Genomic DNA, 25,855 nt, shown 5'->3' with positions numbered 1-25,855 from the left:
AACCTTAGATTCCTTTGTTCATTTCCTCTACTTGGTAACCTCCTATTAGTCCTCTCTAATTTCTACCCTTTCCTCTGTCCTTGAAATTAGAATCCCCTTTATTCTTATTCTTTTCCGCTAGCTTTAGGACTAGTTGATGACACCTTTGAATTTTAGTAGGTGTCCATAAACTAAGCTCCTCTTGGATGTTCCACTTTAAACCACCCAAATCCCTAGCCATTTTTATTGGCTCTTTCTCTTGTTTCTTATATCTAAGGCATAACCTATGAAACTCTTGCATAAGAGGCAAAATCCAAGTCTCTTTGTTTTATTCCTTGTCTTCTCTTGTGAAGCTAGATTTCAAAATCCTCAAGTAAGAAATTCTCCTTCAATTTGGTGACCATTGCATTCCATTTGGCTAGTTTCTTTCCCATGTTGATCCTCTCATCTTGGACATATTTTCCCCAAGTTAAGGTTGAGCCTCTAAGTCTTGACCTAGCCACTTTGGCCTTTTGTGCCTCTGACATCCCTTCACACTCAAAATAGTTCTTCATACCATCCAACCAATCCATCACTACATCTATGTCCATCTTTCCACTAAATAGCAGCACAAATTCCAAATATTTTCCACCTAAGGCTTTTATAACTTTCAAGAAAGGTTCCTCATTCGAGATAGGGTTTTGTTCAGGGATATATTATTCTTCTTCTATCTCCTTACCTTTCTCATTATCTTCTTCTTCCTTCTTTTTAGCTGCATCAACAACCTCATCCAACTTTTTCTTCACCTCTTCCAAGGCTCCTTCAAGGAGGAGTCTATTAGTCTCCTTTTTCTCATCAACTTCCTTATCTAGCTCTACATTAGTCACCATACTTTTCTCACCCACTAACTCTCTAGTAGCTATAGACATACACCTTCTTCCCAAGTCTTTAACTTGCTCTGATACCACTCTAATGTGAGAACTAGTCTTTATCCCACCCTAGCTACTTCTAGGGATACCTTAGGTCTCTCTCTCTAGATCTAATAGGGTTTCTATTTACCCTATTCATTTTAGGATCTTAACAAGGAGGTCCTAGGATTTTCAACTAGTGCACACCAATATAAGAATAATAACTCTCCAACATCACAATCAACCTCAAATACTCATTTGACTAGCCAAATGTACAAATGGCCATCTAAGAAGGCATATGAATCCCCTTTAGAGTCTACAATGAAAATCTTTCTTGAAACCCTAATCAAGTCCCAAAAATCTTGCAAGAACACACTCAATTGCTTGAAATAGTGCTACAAGAAATTAGCCCTCCTAATGTAGAAAATTCCAAATATATTGCAAACATCCTTGGGTTCAAAAAAACCAATGATATAGAAACCCTTTTCAAAGATCTTAAATATTTTGGTGGCTTAGGATTTCCACCCTATTCGTATAGTATGACCACAAAATATGCCTAAAAATAAGGGTTTTCAAGTTTTAAAAGGTTGTCTACAAGAAAAAATATTTTTGCCACCATAGAACTTCCACTAATGTCTCCCATTAACATTGGAGCTTCATTGTACATCCTCCCAACTCTTACCAAGATTTTATTTAAGTATTATGAAAATTCAATCACCCTAACACTTCTGCATTGGACTGTGATCCCCTTCAAAGTCCACAATGTTAACCTTGTTCACTAGCTCACCTAGGGTATCACCATAAAAATGTTTAATTTTCTTTCCAAGGGACATCATTTACTATAAAATATGTGCAAGGATTCATCTTCCAAATACCAAGAGGCTGTATGGATCTGACGGTGGGAAAGGGAGTTATGACTCCATTTTGCTTAGGTACTTGCTTCAGGACATAAAATAGTGATGAAACAAAATAATTTATTTAAGAACCTAAAACCTAATGCAATCACAAACTAAAATTGTAAAATATCCCAAATAAAACTACTTTAACACTTCTAAGAATAAAATATTGAAATCTAATCCATTAAAATGCCAAAAACCTCAAAAGCATAAAACTATTATTATGAACTCGTTGTTCAGTCTGTACACCTAAAATTGTTTCCAACTTCCAATCCTAAAAAAAGGTCAAGGATGGACTTATTAAAACATTCCAATTTTCTCCCTAACTATTTCATATAGTTATGAGACTCTAACTACAAAGTTTCTTGAAAGAATGAGACTCTAACTACAAAGTTTCTTGAAAGAAACAAAAAGTTGTCAATGGCAACATTGTCAACTTTTGAGCAACTTTTACATCTTTTGGAATTTGACCTTCAAACTTGATACAATGGCAACTAAAATTTTCCAAAATTCTTAAATGGAAGAAATACAAGTAAAAAGGTCCTTAAATCCTCATTTTGGTCATTCTATCCTATTAATAAAAAATATGCTCCATTTGGCCTCATTGAGACTATGAGCAACTACCCTAAACAACTTTACCTTAGGACTAGGCTATCTCCCTCCATTATTCACCTACTAATATGGCTAGCACCACTATAAGAAAAAATAATCTCAGAGTCCTAGGTCTACCATGATCCCACCTAGGTGTCCCAATACTAGAAATGGGAAATATTGAGTAGGGGGGTGAATTAGTATTTCACAAACTTTAGCCCAAAATTGGATATCTTTAACAACTTTATAACTTGCTTAAAAAAGTAAACTAACTATGCTGAAAAATAAACATAACCATGCAATAAGAGAAATTGTAACACCATATTTTTTAAAATAGGGAATCCTTGGTGAAGGGAAAACCCTGGTGGAGATGGTACCCACAAAATGATTCACTAATCAAAAATATTTGTTTAAAGATATTGACCCTATTAGGAGTCTATTGCATCTATATAGTGTCTTGGTCCTTGTTAGAGGACTTATGCCTTGTTAGAATCCTCAAGACTATTATGATTTGATATATACAATTACAAAATGCATGCAAGATGATCCCACTATCCAAACATGCAATGTACAATGGAGTTCTTCAATACAAAGAGATAGATACAAAAACCTCTTTACACTACTGTGATATCTTCAATATGTTTCCTCCTGAATTAATAGATTTTTAATAACCCAATGATAAGAATGTGTACACCTAGGGGTAGCTAATTCCCATGTTCAATGTACCTATTCAGATAGTAGGGCCAACCATAAGGCTATTTACTATACTTTCTTCTTTAGGCTCTACAAGACCTAGGTGGGTGGACCTTAGATTCTTTATATGGTACCAGTGTCAAAGCATATAATTGAATATATATAATAGACAAAAAACCCCAAAATATTCTATTCTTATGAAAAAAATAATAGACATAAATTAACTACTAACATGACCTATGAACAAGATAAGTTAAGTTGAGGGTAACTCTTTTTAACTCTTCAACATGAAAAGGAAAAAACATTTGATGAATGATGTTGATTCTTAGCATAATCTAGGTATGCAATAGCAAGAACATGTAATATCCAAGCTGATTAGTCCCTTATCCATTAGGCATAAACTAAGTCAAGGCATACACATGGATACCCAAAATATACTCATATATTTAGATATCCGATCTATCCATTCACCTTGCAAATAGACATCTATTTTCAAAATGAAATTCATACTTATCAGATCCTCCTATGATCACTACAATTTTGTCAATATATATCAAGAAATTTACTCAAGTCCTTGACCCAACAACAAGATACACAATGAAATACAACTTCAAAGCCAAGTTACAATTGGAAAATAGGCACCTTGTACATTTATCAAGAGAAAACTAAAAACCCATAAAAAGGAGAGAAATTTTAGAATGAAACTTTCAATGAAGCTCTCTATTAATTTCTTTGAAACCAATACATAAAGTGTATGCAATACTTAGAGGAAACACAATGGATGATTGTATAATATAAATGCTTCAAAATAAATTATAACTCTTGTTCATAATAGAGGAAAATACTGAGAATGGGGTATCACAGTCGTAAAAGTAAACGGTATCATTGCAATAAGAAAATTCTCCAAAATTGGAACCCTTACAATGAGAAAAGATGAGAAATATATAGACAGGAAGAGATGCCTAAATTATATATGATATTGCTAGTTTTCCACATGAAATCCTTCCTTCTGCTACTGTATAATTGATCAACTCTCTCTCTATTCAATCAAGAATAAAATTTGATCACAATGTTACAAAATGTTTGAAATATCTCCTTAAAGTAATAAGAAAACCCCCCTCTGATGGGATATCAGATATCAAATAAGATGTGTAGGAGTTTACAATCTAATTTTGTTTGTCCTTAATTTCCCTTAGCCATGAATCTTCAACTACCTTTGCCAGCAAAACTTTATCATCTACAACTACCCTCAAAACATTTAATTCTTTCTTGGTGGTCGTCAGTGGATCTGGTCTTATCCAAATCTAATCATAATCTAATTGTATTCCATCTAAAATATCAAATTTGCATTACCACTGAGAATTCCCTAGAATTATAACACTACTTGTAACTTTAGCCATTAAAGACCTATGCAAAATCTAACTAAAAAAAATGGAAAATTTAGCTTCTCCTAGTTTTGACAGTATATAATACTACATATTTTTGATAAAAATATAGCCTCTAGTGTGCATCTAAAAAACTAGGCCCCAGGTCATAAACTGAGCATTAAATTGAAAATTTTAAAATTCATTTAGTCTAGACTATATAATATCTTTAAATTTGAAACAAATTTTCAATTTTTGAATTTCTTAAATGTGCATTCAATTTGGAAGACAATTGCATATGAATATTCAATTTATTTTCAATTTTTTATCCTTTTCTCTTGCCACTAGATGCCACTTGTCACTTTTCCACTGGTCAAATTGGTCAAGTGGGCTCCACATAACCTTATGCAATATTTGAAACATTTGAACTCACAATGTCAAGACAATCTCATAGCATCTTAAGGCTTTATATTTCATACCCTAACCATACAATTTATCTTAACATCTTACCTCTATCTTCTTAGGCTTATGACCACTCAAAGTTCTAATCTCACAAAAAATTCATACCATCTTAAGTCTAAATGTTTCTCTTTATGATCTCATGATTTTTTGTAGGGTCACAATTCTTCATTCTTCCTCACCTGATCTCCTAATGATCTCACAACATCGTATGTCTCTTGGTTTTCCTTCCTGATCATATGATCAATCATTACATCGTAACTCTTTCTCCTTCACACTTATGAACTCATGTCATCCTCTGTATTGTGCCATGTGGCATATCCCTTTGTGCCTGATCAATCAAAATTTAATTGACTTTGTTGTTCAACTAGCCATTGTAGGCCCCTCTAGGCATGTGCTCTGCCTTCAAAAGGTGAGTGTCATTTAAGACACTAAGGAATAGTGTCTTCATTATTAAAAAGAACTTAAATTCCCCATGCCTGCTGCATGTAGGAAAAAAAAACCTTTGAACTCACACTACTTTTGAATGCCACCTATCTCTATTAAGACATTTGTAGAGAATAACTCAACTTCAAGCCAAGTGGGAGGGTACTGCCACTATATGCACCCTTCCTCAGTTCAAAAAGAAAATGCTAGAACCATTGGCTTGATCCATTTTAACATCTTCATGTTACCTCTTCTATGGCCTGTGACTTCTATAAGCTTTCATTTATCAGTAAGAGCTACCCTTCATCCTATTTTTGGATAAAACATGAGATATTTTGATGCTAGAGTAGCAAGTGTGGTTATTTACCAACATACTAAAAAAGGGTAGAAGGTTAATGTCTCCATATCTACTACAGAAGGTTGCACATTTTACTAGACTATGGAATCCTTGTCCAAGAAATACCACAGAACAATCCTCCCTTTAAATCAAATGCATTTCTTAACTTAAAACATGCCCTTGCTATATCTATAGCACAAAATCTTCTAAAAAGGAAAACAAGAGTATATCAACTTGGATGTGAATTCAACTAGAGTAAGTGTGTTATCTTGGCTTTTGTTTTCTGCATGAGTGGATAGATTGGGGAGGAATGGAAAAGATTCTCAATGTTCTTGACAACAAAAAAATCTATTACAAACTCCATTCTAGCTAATGCAAAACTCCATTCAGGATAACTTATGTGCAGTTTTTGGTAGGGGAGTCTATTCCCTATATAGAGATGTATTCTTAGATCTTCATCTTGCAAATGGTTAGAACACCTGTCACTCTCTCTTTGCAACCATAAATGTCCATACAAAATATACATGTCTCCATCCGATCATCATCAAGAGAGCATTCATCACTTTCCCTCATAAACACCCTAATTGTGGTTTTAGCATTTAGAATTATTAATTTATAAGTGGGCCAACCTAACTTTTGATGATATTCTTGAGTACATTATGTCAAAGGAATCCTCTCAAATTGAATGGTTTCACGTGAACATAAACCAATAAAAGTGGGAATGATAGCTCATAAAGCCATTGGTTCCTTAAGTAATACTCGAGCACTTCTAACATGATTCATGCACCTACAATTATATCTACATATTATTTCTTCACAAGGAGATATAATTGTGCCAAAATATATACTTCTATCTCAAGATATTTACTTTTTTGGACTTGAGCAAAATTATGCCCAATTGATACCATAACAATCATAGTGATACATTGTTGCCTTTTAGAATTCAATTATATCCCACCAATGAAAAATTAGAACATGGTTGAATGCTATATTATAATAAATAAATTCATTATAATCTTCCCTTTAAGAAACATTCCAATGAAGCATCCCCTTTGCAAGATTCAAAATGCTTTGATACACATTTCATCTTATCAATCTGATAAAATCAGTCGAGCCCCAAAGCGGGTTTGGCTAATTTTTTTTCCAAATTGAAACACCAGATATCTCAAACTGATCCAATGAATGCCTAGTATTCACTAGATTTAAATTGAAGCACCAAATTATCATTTAAGACTCATTTACCCTATTTTTGCAAACTGTGACTTTCATGCCAAAGGGTCCTCTGATTGGCCTTAAAACTTGACTAAAACAGATAACTGGGCTCTCAAAGTTGATATGCTAGTTCTTTGCCACACATTCCTTCACCTGCTAGATCTTGTCTCATGATGAATTTGAGGTCAAAAGATATTGACCATCAAAGTTGCATTCTCAAAACTGCCTGCAAACAAACATGTCAGAAAACCATAAATCGCATTCAGTTTTGGCTTCAAAAATAGGTCAAATGGACACTTGGGGGCACAAATACTGGGGTATTAGTTTATTATCATGAGGAGAGTATAATTTTGTGATTTGGGCTCATGAAAAATAATAGGGCACATTTGGAAAGTGTGCAAAGTAGGGTACTTAGAATTGTAGGACTAGAAACATCTGTAAAATTGTGGTTTTTATGAATAGAATAGACTTGGGAAAGTGTGCAGATGGACCAACCAAGACTTGAAAATTGGCACACTTGAAGAATTTTCAAAGTAGAACATAATAGTACAATCCATTTGTTCCCATATATCATAGGTTCATAATTATTGCATCCCAAACTGGGGTACTGATCATCTGTATTTTAAGACACTAGTAAAACTTTACAAATTGCATTTGGAATCGCATTTGAAAACAAGTCAAAAAGATTCATCATAAGCTTAGATCTAAAACATAGAAATTATAATAACCTCTATAATGCAATGCAAAAGGAATTTTATCATTTTGATCAATTGGGTCAAAGATATAACTAGTCAAACAAGGCTTCTCGAAAGTTTGAGAAATACACATCAACATGACAACAACGAACAACCAACTTTTAAAGCAATGGTAAATCATGTTGGGCACTCTAACAGTTTTTGAATTAGCAAGCTCACTTTTAGGTGGGAAACTAGTTGGGGAGAACCTGGTAGGAGGTATAGACCCTGGAGGAACTATGGGGTGACCTAGGAAGAATGTTGGATCGAGTTCCATGGTGGTTGGGGATGATGGTAAGTCTAGACATGTTTCAGACACTTGTTGTGGGGTCCATGACCTGCCCTTGGATTTCACCTTTGCTTCTTGTGTGTTGGGTTAGGAAAAAGAGGAAAAGAAACATTATGTGGAATCTAATAAAGTTAATTCCTCTATTGGAGAAAAGGTAGGGTCCTCAGAACAGAAGACTTGGTCTTCACTTTTCGGTAAGAAATCAACTGGCAAATCTTCTTTCTCGCCGGTGACTTCTAAGACTAGTTGGGAGAAAGGTGAGTTCCAGGTCTTTATCCTTGACCCATTAGTGGATTTCTCTATTTCCCCCATGGATTTCATGCTAGTGGGAAATTTTTTGAGGGTAAGACCAGATCTTGATTCTCTAAGGAAAATGGTTAAGAGGAAATGGGCTATTCGCAGGGAGGTGGACATTGCTCCCATGCCAAATTATTTCTTTTTGTTTATTTTTAACTGTAAGGAAGATATATATCTGGTTCTCTATGGAGGTCCCTGGTCTTTTGGAAAATGTTCTCTTACTATCAAAAAATGGGAGCCTAATATGGTTTTATCAGATTCCTTTTTCCTTTCTACCTCGATTTGGGCCAGACTTCCTAGACTCCCTCTCAGATTTTGGCATGAGGACATTTTTAAGGGTATAGCCAGTTCTTTTGGTGAACTGGTGGCTCTAGATAATGCTACTATGACCAGATCCAAACTCCAGAGTGCTAGACTATATGTGAAGGTGGTGGATCTGAATCACCTCCCTGAAAAGGTGGATTTAATCTCTAAGCTTGGTAAGAAAACTCAAGTAATCATTTTTGAAGATCTTCCTAATGCTTGTTATGCTTGTAAGAAACATGGTCACTTGGTTAAAAACTGCCCCTCCAAGAGTAAAATCCACTTGAGTAATGAGAAGGAAGTGAAAAAGACTAAGGTTCAACAAAAGAAGGTTTGGAAACCTAAAGACGTTCATCTCAAAGAGAAGAAAGAGAATGAGAACTCAATAGCTCCACCAGCAGTTGTGGATATTGTCTCTGAGCTTCTTCTTGAGGATGGGGCTAGGCTCATGCCTGAGATGGAGAAAATAAACTCTAAAAAAGAAGTGAATGGCTTATAACTTGATCCCATCTTGCTTGAACAAGGTATAGATGACCTATCAAATTTATCAAAGCAAATTGTTCTTTATCAAAAGATGGAGGATAAATGGGGTGATCTTGATGAGATGATAGAGCTTCAGGAAGGAGAATTCTTGGCTGAATCTGGAGCTCATAGAGAGGATGATGAAACTCAGCCCAAGAAGATGGAGGTTTTTGTCCCTTTACTTTCCCAGGATACCCTTATTAAGGACCCTCCTATCCTAGAAGCTGTCAAAGAAGATGGAGTAATCTCAAAGCTTAAATCAAATTCAAGGAAAAGGGCTGAAAAAAAGAATAACATAAAGGGGGTTGAGACTCGAAGCAATAAATTAGAATTGCATACTAAAGTGAATCCCAAAGCTTTCACCCCAGTAAAACCTGGAAAAAAAATAGACCAGCAGTCCAAGGTGAAACCAAATGTTGGGTCTCCGAATGGATGTGGAAGGAAATCTTCTAAGAAAACTAGGGAGTTAGAAAGCTTGTAGAATATTGCTGATGGTTGTCAAGCAACTATTCTGGATTATACCCCTAAAATATGGAAATGAAAATTATTACCTAGAATATTAGGGGGTTGAACAGTTACCATAAACTAGATGTTGTTAGGAATTTTGTTAGAGAACAGAAACCTTATTTTCTTCTGCTTTAGGAAACTAAGATGAACAAAGAGAAAGCAGAGTAGATAAAAGTTTTTAAAAATTACTCTATAAATGCTAGTAGTTCAGAAGGTGCTTCAGGGGGAACCCTAATGCTATGGAAAAAAATTTCTTTACTGGGACTATTTTGAGGGCTAGTAAATACTTTATGATTGCTAAAATTACTAGTGTTGATAAAAAAGAGGATTGGTATATTGTGAATATATATGCGCCCGACATGAAAAGCCAAAGGAAGAAGGTTTTTGACTCTATATCCAATTTTAAAAGTATGGATTACTTTGGAAGGTGGATAATCATGGGAGACTTGAATGTCCTTCTTTATGACCATGAAAAAATGGGAGGAAATGCTACCCAGCTCGAAGGTAGAATGGACCTTAGGGAGTTTATAAACAAAGAGGGCCTAATGGATATGGATCTTCAAGGCATTCAATTTACTTGGAGTAATAAGAGAGTTGGCAATGATTGTATTCAAGCAAGGCTTGACCGTGCTCTTATCTCTCCTGATTGGATGAATTATTTCATCTGCAAGTTGGAAGCCCACCAGAAAATTGGTTCTGATCACTTCCCTCTTATTTTCACTACTAATAAGATTAGTCCTAAGATGAATTTTACTTTTAGATTTGAGAAGATTTGGATGCAACACCCTTAGTTTGAAATAAAAATGGAAGAATGGTGGAACATCAAAATTGATGGTACTGGTCTCTTCAGAGTAACTTCTAAACTTAAAAATGTCAAAAAGAAAGTCAAAATTTGGAACAAAAATTGATTTGGAAACATTTTTGAGGATAAATTTGTATTGAAAGAGGACATCCAAAAAATCTAGGATATAATTTAGAAGGAGGGATATTCCCCAAACCTTCTTTTAGAAGAAAATGAAAAGCTGACTCAATACCACGACATCATTACTAAAGAAGAGATCTACTGGAGGCAAAGATCAAGATTGATATGGCTAACTGAAGGAGATAAAAATACCAAATTTTTCCATCTATCCACTCTGAAGCATAGAGCCAAATCTCACATTTCACATCTTACTAAGGGATATTTGAAGATTGAGGAGGATAAGGACATCATGGATGAGATGGTGTCTTTTTTCTCTGGTCTTATGACAGTGGACCCCAATATCAATATGGAACACCAGGATGAATTCCTTAGAGTGATCCCCACTCTGGTTTCAAAGGATTAGAACAAATTGTTAAGCTTAATTCCTAAGAATGATGAAATTTTCAAAGTTGTTAGTTCTCTAGGAGGAAAAAAAGCCCTTGGTCCTGATGGCTTTCCCATGTTTTTCTTTCAGAAACTTTGAAAACTTGTTGGAAAAGATGTTTGTGATGCGGTAAAGGAATTCTTTGGGGCAAAACAAATGCTGAAGGAAGTCAATTCCACCTTCTTCTACCTAATTCCTAAGAAAATTGGAGCTGATTCACTTGATTAGTTTAGGCTGATCAACCTTTGTAATTCTTTCTATAAAATTATCTCCAAAGAGCTTACTACTAGATTGCTTCTGGTGACCCCTTTGATCATTGCTGACCAACAAAATGGCTTCACTCCAAGTAGAAAAATCCTCAATTCTGTGATTTCTGCTCATGAGAATATTCATTCCTTATCTTGTTCTAACAATCAAGGATTTGTAATGAAAGTGGACGTTGCTAAGGCTTATGACAGAGTTGATTGGTCATTTCTCTCAAACATTTTGTTTACCTTTGGCTTTGACAACAAGGTTGTTGGACTGATACATCAGTTGATCTCTACTTCTTCTATTGCTATCCTGGTTAATGGTAGCTCTTCTCATTTTTTTAATTCCTCTCAAGGATTGAGACAAGGGGACCCTTTATCCCCCATTCTCTTTGTTATTATGGCTGATTGTTTGGGGAGGTACATTGGGGATCTAGTGCATAAAGGAGTTATTAAGGGCTTATGACCCTCTTCCCATCCTCTTATATGTTCTCATGGCCAATTTGTTGATGATACCATCTTTATGGGGAAATCTGAAGTTAGGGAAGCCAAAAATTTGAAGCAAGCAATTAATCTTTATTCTTTTGCCTCAGGCCAACTGGTTAACTGGAATAAAAGTGTTGTGTTTTTTCTCAATACCCCTTTTCTTAGATAACATAAAATTGCAAAAATCCTTGGTTGTTCTATAGGTTCTTTCCCTTCTTCCTATCTACATCTTCCTTTAGGCTTGAAGGCTCTCGATTCCTTCTAGGAAGACCTTATTAACAAATTCAGCAAGAAGTTGGCTGGTTGGAAAGGGAACCTTTTAAGCCAGGTTGGTAAATTAATTCTTCTTAAAGCTTCTCTCCAAAGTATACCAACTTATGCTTTAAGTCTTTTTTAAATCCCCACTAAATTTTCTAAGGCTATTGACAAAATTTAAAGGAATTTTTTATGGACTGGTGCAGAGGAAAAAAAGAGAATGCTTTTAATTGCTTGGGACCAAATTTATAAACTGGTCAGGGAAGGTGGACTGGGCATCCGAAAAATTAGAAGCATGAATAAAGCTCTTCTAGCTAAACAAGGATGGCGTGTCTTTCATGAAAACAAAGAGTGGAGTACCATTTGGAAACACAAGTACCTTCTTAATTCTGTTTCTTTTCTTGATTTCTTCTCTTCTTTTGATGTTTCTCATCCTTCCTCCATTTGGGGAGTTGTGCAGGGAACAAAGAAAATTATTGGAGAAGGGTGCTCTTGGAAAATTGGTAATGGGATTAGGGTGAGATTTTGGGAAGATTTCTAGCTTAAGGATCACCACCTGATTGAAGATGTTCAAGATATGACATAGGTTGACTTATACAAGTAGAGATATGGCACTCTTGTTAGTCATTACTGGCAAAATGACTCTTGGGTGAACTTGAAGGACATTGATCAATGCTTCAATCACATCCAATTATCTCTCAATGTTGTTTCTCTCCATCCTTCTTTTGAGGATGAGTTTATTTGGTATGCTGATCCTAGTGGGCAATTCAAAGTTTCTTCTTTCTTTATTTCTAAGGAGAAGGAAAATCTTCCCTTTGGTCGCAGGCTTGGACCAAGGCTCTCATTCCTAAAATTAACATCTTCTTTTGGGTCCTTCTTCAAAATAAAATTCTAACCCTTGATAACTTTTAGAAAAGAGGTATAAATTTGGTGAATAGGTGTATTTTATGCAAGAATGGATTTGAAGATAGAGACCACCTATTTCTAAACTACTCTTATACCCAACAAGTCTAGATTGAGATCCTTATGTATTGGAATTTGACCTGGGTTCATCATAACAATGTGGAATCTTCTTTTAAAAGCTGGCAATACCCTTCTAAGAATTCTGATGTTCAATTCCTATGGAAAATTAGTCTTCCTCATCTCTAGTGGGGTATTTGGAAAGAAAGAAATAATAGAATTTTTAGAAATAGAGAGGTTCTTGGATGGGTGCTTGGTCAGAATATTATTAGAGCTTTTAAGGAGAACTTCAGATCTTTGAAGAACCTTGATAAAACCTTTCCTGTTGATAATCCAATGCATTTCAAAAATCCTAAACTTCAAACTGATAATCCAAGATTGACCGTCACTTGGAGTTCCCCCCCTTATGGTTGGATTAAAGGAAACTTTGATGGTGTTTCTAAGGGCAACCCGGGAAGTGCAGGTTGTGGAGGTGTGTTGAGAGATCATAAAATAAATGTTGAAGATGCTATAGCAATCCCCATAGGCAGGACTAATAGTCACATTGCTGAAGCAATGACTGCCCTTTATACTATGAAAATTTCCATGGATTTGGGATGTCCAAATTTATGGTTGGAAGGTGAATCTAAATATTTTGAATATCCTAAATAATAAAAGTTCTATCTCATGGTCGATAGAGGTCACAATCAAGGAGATCAAATACGCATTCAAAAATTTGAAAAAGTTGACATATCCCATACCTTTTGGGAGGCCAACAGTGTTGCTGATTGGATTGCCAACTATGCTGTCCTATCAAGGCAAAAGGTGAGGTGGACTGATGTATTAACTAACCAAGTTGATCTCAAAGAAATTATTCATTATGAAGCCATCCATGCACAAGTGGGAAAGATTTGTAAAGATTAGAAAGTTAATGATTTCATGGAGTGAGCATATTATTGCCAGATTTTCTTCCCCAAGGAAGTACACTCAAATGAATGCGATGTGGTTTTTGCATGCATCTCTAAAAAAGGGAGTCTCTTTTGATGGGATGAATAACAATTTTCATTTTAACTCTTTCACTCTCTGCATCTAGTTACTCTAGTTTGAGTGCGTTCTCAATTCTTTGCAGATGGGGGGCGAACCGCACAAGCAAGAACCAAAAAATTGTGATGCCTCGAAGGCTCGTGAGGATGTATGTAAAATTCTATAGAAAGGAAATGTGACCTGTTATCTAGAGTGACTCAATGGTTTTAAGCCACACATCACTACGGCTTTCTTTAAGAACTGGTCCAATGACAAAGTCACTCTCCATGGTGTTACTATGAAACTTATGGAGGATTTTATTGTAGAGATCATAGGGCTCTCCACAGTGGGCATAAAATTCACCAAGCAAACCAATATTTCAAATGCAGCCTACAAAAAGTTTCCAAAAATAGAAGATGAGGAGAAGTAATTGGAAAAGAGTGGTGATTTCTTTGATGTGCATCAAATAAAGGAGATCTAGAGGGATGTTCTTTGCTGTATCCATGAGTATTTCATACTTGATGGAAGAAGTAAAAGAGTTCATAAATGCCACTTTGTTTTTTTAAATCACTTCAGACATAAAGATAGAATATCTTTCCCCTTCTTTTTACAGTTTTCTTTACTTCATAGTTAATTAGAAGCTCATAAGAAGAAGGAGTCCAGACCCATTTTACATAAAGGGTTGATTCTTCTTATAGAGAGGTATTGTAAAAATAAACACATTGCCTCCACTCCCTCTAAGGACAAGAAGAAGGACTCCATTAAGAGTAAGAAGGGTGACTCTATTAAGGGTAAAGATAAAGCCCTAAATTTGAAACCCTCAGCTTCTCAAAAACATGAGGATGATGAGTTTGAGACCGAGAATTTGAAAAGCCATGAGAATATTAACCCTAAGGTTGAGGAAGATATTGACGCTGGGGATTTAAGCTCTAATTTGGATGGGTACCCAGAGACTGAAGGTAATAATGAAAAAGGGAAAGAGGAAGCCAATAGTGAAGGTAATTCTGAACAGAGTAAATCTCTTAATGAGGGTAATCAGGCTATATCTAGTGGGGGTGATAAAGAGGAAGCTAATACTGTTGGGAACCCTATTGAGAAGAGTAAGGAGGACCATACAGTTAAGACTGCTTCTCCTATCAAGGGGATAGAGGAAGAGAAAAAGGACTCTGCTCACATAGAGGACTCTGCTGGGGTTTGAAAGGAGGATCAAATGGAAATGGAGGAAAACAATGACAATGTCCATTCCCCCCCACATGGGATTGCTAAAGATGATAGCGACTCAATGTAGAGGGATACCATGCTCTCCTTCTTGCATTCTACAAAGGATAAAGCTGACACCATGGTCAAAGTAGATTCCTGGATCTACAATGAAATGATGGGTTTGAAGAAAAAGGTGGGAATTCTCCAACATAACCTAGATACTATCAATGTCAAACTTAGCCAACTGGAAGGGAAAATGGGAGACATCCCTAATAAACTTAACAACTATGAGCAGAACCTCAGAATGCTAATCAAGGAGAGTGTCAATAAGATGGAATGGGTCACCTCAAGTATATGTGTGGCCTCTATAAGCTTGGGCAAAAGGGCTAATGAAGATATCACTTTAGCTGAGGGTTCAAGCAAATGAACAAGGCAGAGCTTGAGGAAGAGTGCAATGAAAGTTGCTGCTGCTTTGGCTGCTAACACCATTCAAGAGACTATTGCTATTGGTAAGGAAGTTGCTAAAATGATCTTGGAGCTGCAATAGTGGCTCTGGGTCAGGTTCCCTGGTTTATTTTTTGTCTGTTTTGGTTACTGGTTGGGGTCTCTAGTCCTAGTTTTTGGTTTTTATCATTTTGACTGTTTTTGGTTCCAGGTCCCTGTAAAACCTGGTTAGTTTGTTCTTGGACTTTTCTAGTGGTTTTAGGTCCCTATAAAACCTGATTTTTAAATTGTTCTATAGTTTTTTGTAGGTTTCTTTTACCTGGTTGGGCTATAATGCTTTATCTTTTTGCTTTTTGTTAAAGGGTTTTGGGGTCCCTTCAAAACCTGCTTTTATCGTAATCTAAAACAAACAACCAACTTTGAGGAATTCAAAACCTAATCAAAACATATTGAAATGACTTGAAAAATGAAACATAAGTTTTTTTATATGTATAATAAATACTCCCAAAGTGGTGAGTCATGAAACATAACTGGGTACAAGATATTCAAATGTAAACTAGGCTTCCTATCATTGTTTGACACTTAGGTAAAAATGTAGAACTGGACAATGCTCAAAACAAAACTTCACAAAATGACTTAGAATGAAAATTTAACATTATGGAATGCATGGATATATTGAATGCAAGGTTTTAGAAACATAACATACTTCATAGGACTCAAAATGACTGTCAAGTACACATGTACAAAAAGGTGCTTATAGGCCTCAAATTTCTCAAAAGTTTACAATGGTACTCAAAATGGGAATACAATTTTGAGTCCCATCAGTGGATTTTTTTTGGGATGAATTCCCCTTATGGGATGCCAATGATTCATATCTCTAGAGGAAGAAGACCACTCCAAAACTTCTCTCAAACAACTTATTGAAAACAAGAAACCTACTCTAACTATACAAGAGATCGCCTCGAGCCACCAAAACTTCTCAAAACTTCTTAGCTCTATCAAACACATGATTTTCATTTACATCTTCCTAATGTAAGTTGTAAGTATCTTTTCCATCAGTTTTACCATATACATTATAATTTCTCATAGCATATTATGTGAAAAAATCACTTTCATAGTGCATATAAAAACTTGAAACACTCTCTTCATCTTGCTCTCTATGAAAATACATATCAACATGCTCTTAAGTTCCAAAATCAAATTGAGAGTCTTCAATATCAAAAGACTCATGTATGCTATTAATAGGAAACACAAATTTCTCATACTCTTCTTCATTCAAAGGGTCATATTCATATATATTTGCAACTCACCTTATGTATCTGGATATGAAGAATATGTGAAATCTAATCCCTGCTTACTTGTAGTCATGTTATTCATCAAATCAAATTTATCATGGACTACAACTGCTTCACAACGAAAAAAATTGGTTAGTCACCATGTTTGAAAAACTATCCTCAAAATGTTGACACAAAATATGTTGATCATAATCATAATCTTCATGTAAGAAACCATTAGAGGGAACCTTGAACTTATCATTACAAGATTTATCAACATATAAAGAAAATTCATTATCAAATTCACAACTTCCACTATTTTCCTCTTCGTCTTATTAAGCATAAAAACTTATTGCAACATTATTAGCATGAAAAGAATCTATAATAGTATCAAATTTTTTCTTCACTAACATCCCTCGCATCTAACAAGTTGTCATGTGCACAGACATTTGAGGTACTATCATATGCACCTCCAAAGCTTGAAAAGGATGGTTTTGATTCTATATCTCTTTTCGCATCAAACATTGGGGAAGTGACTTGACTAAATGAAGAAACATCATAAGGGAAAATATGAGCATCCTTAGAAGCACTTACATATTCTTCAAAATCATGAGCTAACAAGGCTGAAATTTCATCAAGGTTCAAAATGACTTCCTCACAAATCTTATCTTCTTGTCTATGATTGTTATCTAGATGACATGAATAACCTACAAAAATAGAAACATTAGTAGTAAAATCTAGAAAACCAGAAGCCTCACTACACTCATTTTCATTATAGTAAGAATTACCTCTACTACTGTTATACACTTATTCAATCTCATACACACTTTCACAAGATTCATTTTTAGTTACATATTCATCTTCCTCATGCTAACTACAATCATCTGATTCACTAAAATTTAAATCCTTCTCTTCACACTTGGAAGATATATTATCATTATTTATAGATTCATTACATTCATCTTGACTTTCAACACATTCACTAATATCATTAGAAGATTCAATATGAATTCTACTATTATAAAAATCACTTTCCACCATCTTGATGCATTCCTCAACTTTCAAAATCTTTTGCAATATCAAATTTGCTAGTCAATTGACTAAATCAAGCATAAAAATATCTAGGAAAACAATAGGCCATGAAGATTCATTAGGTCTTAAATAAAAATGCAACTCTATGAGTGTTGATTTGAACTTCATATAAACTTGAAAATTATTTTGACCTAGTAGACTTCCTAGTGCATTTCTTATGACACAAACCATCTTATTGTGGAGTTCCTTTTTCAACCTAGCTATATTTTCAACTACACTTTCATAACTTTCAAAACTTCATAGATTAACCTTAGATTTGAGAGTTGATTCCATCTTGAAATAAAACTTCTACCTCTTTCCTTAGTGTTAATAATCATTGAATAGAGGCAACCATTCTAATCACTTAAATTTCATTAAATTCATGAAAAGGAAAATATAGTGCTGATGCTGAACTTTGATCTACTAGTCTTGGCAAGGGTGTAAACATGATCTTCTTCACACCATCAATAAAAACCTTGTAGAGTTTCCACCTCCTTGAAGAGGGAAATTAAATCACCATTGGGATTTTCTTTTTAACATTCAAATTCTTGAAATTAGTAGAAGCATACAACACTCAAAAAATATAGATCAAGAATATATCACTTCTTTTCCAAGAACTACTATCAAGAGATCCAAATCTATCCATACAAGCTAAAAGTCCTTCAAAATATTTAACATGAAATCAACTAGGAAAATTGTTATAGAGATATAGAGTCACCACTCACACTTGTGAGAAATAAAACATAATTTGTCACTTGACAAATTTGAACTAGACTTTCAATTTATGGAAAATATGAAAATCATCAAACCACTTTTGGAGATTTACAATCTCAAAAAAGAGAACAAATTTTGTTGTTCATTCTTGACTATGAACTTATAGCAACACTTTAAAAACAATACCTAACTGAATTGATTGAAGATGAACTCTTTTAGTAGCAACACAATTTACACCCAACCCTTAAAGCTACTACTATATTGGATATGGTAATCACTGGGGTGCATGACTTTAAGTAATAAACTAGAAAACACATTAGAGACTCACTATTATAACTTATTTAATGCATTTCCTTCTATTGTATTGAATCACCCTCAGATTTAATACATTCCCTAGTAGAGTCACCATTTTTTTGGGTCTTGAATTAATAGTTTTTTAATAACCTAGTAATAAGAACCATACACCTACGGGCAGCTAATTTCCATGTTCAATGTACATATTCAAACACTAGGGCCAACTATAAGGCTATTTACTCTCCTTTTTCTTCTTCAAGCTCTACAAGACCTAGATGGGTGGACCTCAAATTCTTTATATGGTACCAATGTCAAAGCATATAACTAAATCTATATAATAGATACAAATCCCTTAATCTTCTACTCTTATGAAAATAACATAGACATGAGATAGCTACTAACATGACCTATGAACTCAAAAAACTAAGTGAGGGTAACTCTTTTATGCTCTTCAACATAAAAGGGAAAATTTATTTGTTTAATGATATTGAATATCAACATAACCTAGGTATGCAACAACAAGAACATGTAATCTCCAAGCTGATCAATCCCTTATCGATTGGGCATAAACTAAGTCAAAACATACACATGGATACCCAAAATATACTCATATACTCAGATATCTGATCCATCCATTCACTTTACAAATAGACATCCATCTTCAAAATGAAATTCATATTTATTAGATCTGCCTATGATCCTTGCAATTCTATCAATGCATATCAAGCAATTTTACTTGAGTCCCTGACCTAATAGTAAGATATACAATGGCATACAAATTTAAATCCAAGCTATAATTGGACAATATGCACCTTGTACATATATCACAAAAAACTACAAACCCATGAAAAGGAGACAAATTTTAGAATGAAACTTTCAATAAAGCTTTCTATTAATTTCCTTGAAACTAATACATCAAGTGTATGAAAAGCTTAGATAAAACACAATAGATGACTATATAACTAATTCTCAAAAGGAATTACAACTGTTATTCATAATAGGGAAAGTTCTTAGAAATGTGGAATCATAGTCATAAAAATCAATTCATTACTATGATACCACAAGGATGGTTCCAATCTAATATCCTTTTCTATCGCTTTCTCTCTCAGCACATGATGCTTGATAGATATATGATTAGTCTTAGAATGCAATACATAAGTCTTAGACATACTTATTTTACTTGTGTTATCATAGTAAATAATAATATGTTCTTCAAACTAAACTCTAATATCTTTAAACATTTTCTTCATCCACATAACTTGATTATAGTTATTTTCTACTGCAGCATACTTTGACTCAACTATACTCTACAAAATATAATCTATCTTGTTGCTTAGCCATGAAACTAATCTTCCTCCAAGAAACTATGCTCCACCATTGGTGCTCTTTCTTTCATCCATACTACCTGCCTAATTCACATAAGTATATTCAGATAGAGTGAAATCACTCTATCTATCATACTAAATTCCATAGTTAGATGTTCCTTTCAAATATCTAAATATTCTCTTTACTAGTGCAAAATGATACTCCTTAGGATCAACTTGAAATTTAGCTACAATCCCAATTACATTTTCTATACCTAGTTTGGAGTGACTAAGATATTATAAATGTCCAATCATGGATATGTACTTCATCTACTCTACTCTAGATGTCTCATCTTTGTTGGATAACTTGCAACCATTTATCATAGGTGTACCAACAAGTTTACAACTTTCTAATCCAATTTTTTTAAAAAAATCATTAGATACTTAGCTTGTGAAATGAAAATTCGATCACTATTTTGCACAATCTATAAACCTAGGAAAAAGTTCATTTCTCCTATCATGCTCATTTCAAACTCATTCTTCATTTCTTTAGCAAACTTATCACTTGATTCATAATTACCTCCAAATATGATGTCATCAATAAATATTACTATTATTAGCAATCCATTCTCAATTTATTTCAAATACAAGTTACTAGCTTCCATACCTTTAGAAAATATAAGCTTTTCCAAATAGATGTCCAACCTTAGATATTGGGTTCTAGGTGCTTACTTTAGACCATATAGATCTTTCTTTAATCTACATATCATGTCTAAGTCTTCTAATAAAGGAAAACCTTCAGACTACTTAATATATACATCTTCTTCAATTTCTCCATTCAGGAAGGTTGATTTAACATCCATTTGATAAACCTTGAACTTCTTATTTGTTGCATAAACCAAGAAAATCCTTATTGCTTCTATTCTATCTATAGGTGCATATGTCTCCTCATATTCTATGCCTTCTCTCAATGAATATCCCTTCCATACAAGTCTAGCCTTGTTCCTCATAACTTCGCCTTGCTCATCCATCTTGTTTATGAATACCCATTTGGTTCTTGTTGGTGTTTTTACACTACTAAGAAACAAAATACTTAGTACCAAGATGATGAAGATAAAAAATACCCTAAGGATTATCTACTTCCTATAAAAAACTTTATGTTGTTTAGATCCTGACCCTACTTCAACAAAATCACAAAAAAAATTCTACTATTTTGGCTCTACAGAACCAAGGTGGGTGCACTTGAGGGATTTATAGATTCACAACCTAATACTACATTCATACTTCATTTCATGAAATTTTATAATAATACTCGTCCCTTACAAATGATTGGTCATAATTATTCTTAGATCTATAGTTAATTCTAGGTAGTAGTAGCTAACAAAGAATCAGAGATTAAATGTAAACAAGTGTTGACCAACTTTGACATTATTCATACATTAAAGTAAAATTAATTTAATTTCAAGATTGATGCTTATTCATAGATTCTCCAATCATAGACTAAACTTAGTTGATTAGTGCTACATCCATTGGTATTTAGAATCTATCCAATTTCTTAACCTAATTGATTGCATTACAAATAATGTTATCAGCAATCCTCACTAAAACTCATTCTTCCACATATCCTTCCTATTACCTAGAGATCTTATCATATTCACTAAAGTATTTAACTAATTCATTGAATTAAAAGAAATAGTGAATTGATATACAATTCATCCTAATTGCATTCAATTGAACAAGCTTTGCTCATGCAATCTCAAGATAACCAGGTAACAAAAATGGGACAAAATTTAGAAAGAAAAGATATGGGGGCAGTTCATATTTTTATTAATTCTCTTTGAAAATTTTATAACAACTAAAGTATAACTCAAAACAACTCAAGGTAAGACACTACAAATCCTGTAATAGTAATGTATTCTTAGATTATTGCAGACAAAATACATCATAAAGTTGTATAAAAATTTGGACTAAACAAATCTTAGTAAAACTAAAAATTTTACAATGACTCGGACCCTTTCTCTAGCCTTGGAATCTCACTTATATAGTGTGAGATGCAACAAGATTTAGGCATAGAGAAACTAATAGTTGTCCTTAAGACAAATAAGATATTTACATTGCTACTATCACAAAAAATTTTTTTTGGTGCAATAGAATATTTTCATCATGAATATTCTTTGGTGGGACCACTTTCTACTACATCTTCTATTTCTAAAGATTTCATAATTGTCTTTGATGTTGTTGTAGCTCCTCAGAAGATGTAGCCAATGGAACTGCATGTGATGGATCTAACTCAGATGTTCATGGAGTTACTTCAACTTGAGAGTCTCCATCTATGTCATCACATACTACCAAAATTACGGTTACATTTGATTCTTTTTTTGTCATACTATCAGTTTGAACCTTGATTCTAGCAGTTGAAATTGGTTGTTTATTCTTGTCCTCTTTTTCTTGTACCAATGTGTCAATTACTTGAATTTCATCTTGATCATAGTTAGTTTCATCAAGTTCTAACTATTTAGCATATACAAGGTCTATCATCCACTTGTTAAAAACTATGTCATCTAGCCAATTAAAGCTTAGAATAACTTCTTGTATTTTAATTACATATTCCCCAATTTTGTCAATTTCAACAAAATCTCTCCTCAAAGAACCATAAAATAACTACACCTTTACAATTTCTTTAGTTGTAGCTTCCTACCATGCATTTCCTTTCTCATTTATAAACTTATTCATTTGAAGGAAAAATAAATCATTCAATTCTTGAGCACATTCTTCTTTATTTTTCAATTTATCACTTTTATCAATGGCATGTGGGAAGAGTTCAAGACTAATACTCTTATATTTATCAAGATAATTAATGATCCACTTTTTTAACTCAACTCTTTTATCATCAAATTTTGAGAGATCATTGGTTAAATCCTAAGTCTTTTCTATATATTCATAGGACAAATTGATGACAAAAAAACATAGAAGAGTAACACCTTTGTTCATTTTACTCTAGTTGTTGACAATTGGCTTCAAGGCTTCATCAATAGCCTTTATCTCATCCCATACATTTATTGCTTTTTTTAGTTTCTCATAAAATGACGGCCAACCAATTTTATTGACTAAATACACAAGAGCTTTCCTCAACTTATCCTCATATTGAACATTTAGTTCCACATGTAATGCCCATAGTTTACTCTTTTCTTCTTCAAATTCTTCTACATTATAAAATTCAAGCATTTGGGGAGTATCTTAAATTTGAACATGAGGAGTGGATTTAAAAGGCTCCACTAGTGGATAAGGATAAGTAATTTGGTGTCTGCTAGATTCTCCCACTTTTCTCTTTCCTAATTGTTTATCCATTTGGGATACCTGAGTTTCTAGTTGATGTATCCTATTCCCTCTCTCCTCATATGCCTTTAATATTTCTTCAAACTTGGCATTTAATTCTAGTAATTTACCTTTATCTTTTTGAACAACTACCATCCCAAAATCCATCATTTCCCTAGTCATTTTAGATACCTTTTCACTATCTACATCATCTGCTCTATAAATAATGAGACTATTGGTATGTTCAACACTTGAAACTTCTTGTAGCTAGGCTTTTTATCTCTTCTCAATAGATCATATCACCAATGCTTGGTGATCATTGCTGTACTTTAAACCTTTATGTAGCTACTTGATTTCCTCCTTAGTTTTAAAATAAATATCCTTTTCTTTCCTAACAGAATAAAAATCATAGTGTTGGCTATGTCTGACTTAGGTAAAATTAGAATTCATGAGTCTCTCAAAAGTTTACCTCCCTCTTAGGGGTTAGTTGTGTAAAATCTTCCATGAAGTTAGCTTTAACTTTATCTTCAATTTCAAAGTCCACAAAAATTGTGCAAAGGATCTAGTCTTTACAAAGTTTTCATTATTAATTAATTTTATGGAAGCCTATACAATCACAAGGTCTATTTCCTTACCTCTATAGTTAGAAATAGTAAGATCAAAAGATGGCATGGGAGGCTATTCAGGTACTCCTCCTTCAATATCAAAAGTCATAATCACAATGTCCCCTTCCCCTTCAATTTTCCTTAGCTATTCCCTTAGAGATGCTTCATCATCTATTCTAAGTGGAGTCTGGGTGGGTGAATATTCTTTTGCATGAGAAGATGATCCCTCTTCTAGTCTCTTCTTTTTAGGGGCATGTGTATCAAAAGGGCTTTTAGATCTTGGCCACTTATATGGAGGAACATATTGTATGTCCTGAGCCACTACATATATTTCCTTTATTTGTAGTGTATATTGGCCTGGGATCACAACCATCTTACTAGCTAACCTCCTTTCCACTTAAAGAGCCTTGTCTAGGTATGCCTTTGTTATGATCTCCTTTTTCTCATTCAAAGTTTGTATGATTATAGAGAAATTATTCATCAACATATCTATTTTCACCCTCTAATATTTATTATCCGTCAAGGGATCATATTTTGGCTCAAAATCATTTATAAAGTCTAAGATTTTACTATAAAATATCCATTTTTCTTTTCTGACCTCTTTTTCTTGCAATGAGAACTTATTTTTATTATGTTCTCAAGAAAATATACACTTTGTAACTAAACCTTAAACTTACTCCTTTCTTTGAACCTTAGCCTTACTCCTTTCTCTGAGGAGGTCATAGAATCCCTCTAAATCAACAAAATGGGCATGGGATTTGGCCATGTAATATTTATCTATGAAATTTCCTAGGTTTCTCTATCCCTTTTTAACAAACACAAGATGATGAATGATAATAATCATTGGAAAGAAAGTACCTTTAGATTTTTCCAGAAAATCCCTCTCCTTAACTGATCCAATTTTCCATAACAACTCAACAATTTCTACCTTCAAAGACACCTAGTATGGCAACACATGGGGCTTCCCCAAAAAACCATAAACTCTAAAAATAGTAGAGATAGCATATGGAATGATATCCCCCCAATTATGGCTTACCAACAATCCTTTGGCATAATCTTTAGGTCTTATTAATTCTAGTAAGGGTTGTGGTATTCTAGGGCTATCTCCTTTTAGCAACAATCTAAGCCTTGAAGAAAAATACATGTCAAACCTGACAAAGCTAGCATCAATTACTTCCAATATCATGTTTGTACTCCATAATTAGATCGGGAGTTTTTCTCCATCTCTTTCCAATTCTAGTTTCATCTCCTTGGAGGAAAAAGTAACTCTTTTATATAAATAGATATACATTAAGATTGAATATAGTAGAAGGAATTGTTAACTTTAGCCTATGTTATTTCAATCAGACCATTGTGAATTTCTTCAACCAAGAAGGTAGAAAAATATAGAATGGAACTCATTCCATACTATAAAGTTTGAGCAATAATAAGAGCAACAAAACTTGGGATATGATCTTTGTTCATTCATACCAAGGATTTTGCAAGAGAGAGAAATATAAGGCATGTGCCCTAGGATTAAAATACATTTTCAATAATGGCTTGAGGGTATTCAATGCAACCAAGGGAAATGTCCCAATTTTAAAAAGATGCTATTGTAATGGCCCTCCTCTTAGATATACAATTTGTGCATAATATCTAGCCTGGAGGTCTTCCCTGTCAATTTTCTCATGAACAACATGGTTAGGGTTCAACTTGAATACCTCTCTGATTAGTTTGGGTGAAACCCTAAAAAGGTTATCCACCACACGATTTTTTACAATCCCAATAATTGGATCATATTTCTTGGCCATATCTACCAATAGGTCATCATCAAAAAAGACTCCAAGGATAATCAAATTAAC

This window comes from Cupressus sempervirens, chromosome 8 (genome assembly GCF_028749045.1).
Source record: "Cupressus sempervirens isolate cs-2001-9-10 chromosome 8, ASM2874904v1, whole genome shotgun sequence".
Taxonomy (NCBI): domain Eukaryota; kingdom Viridiplantae; phylum Streptophyta; class Pinopsida; order Cupressales; family Cupressaceae; genus Cupressus; species Cupressus sempervirens.
This window is presented reverse-complemented; position numbering follows the sequence as displayed.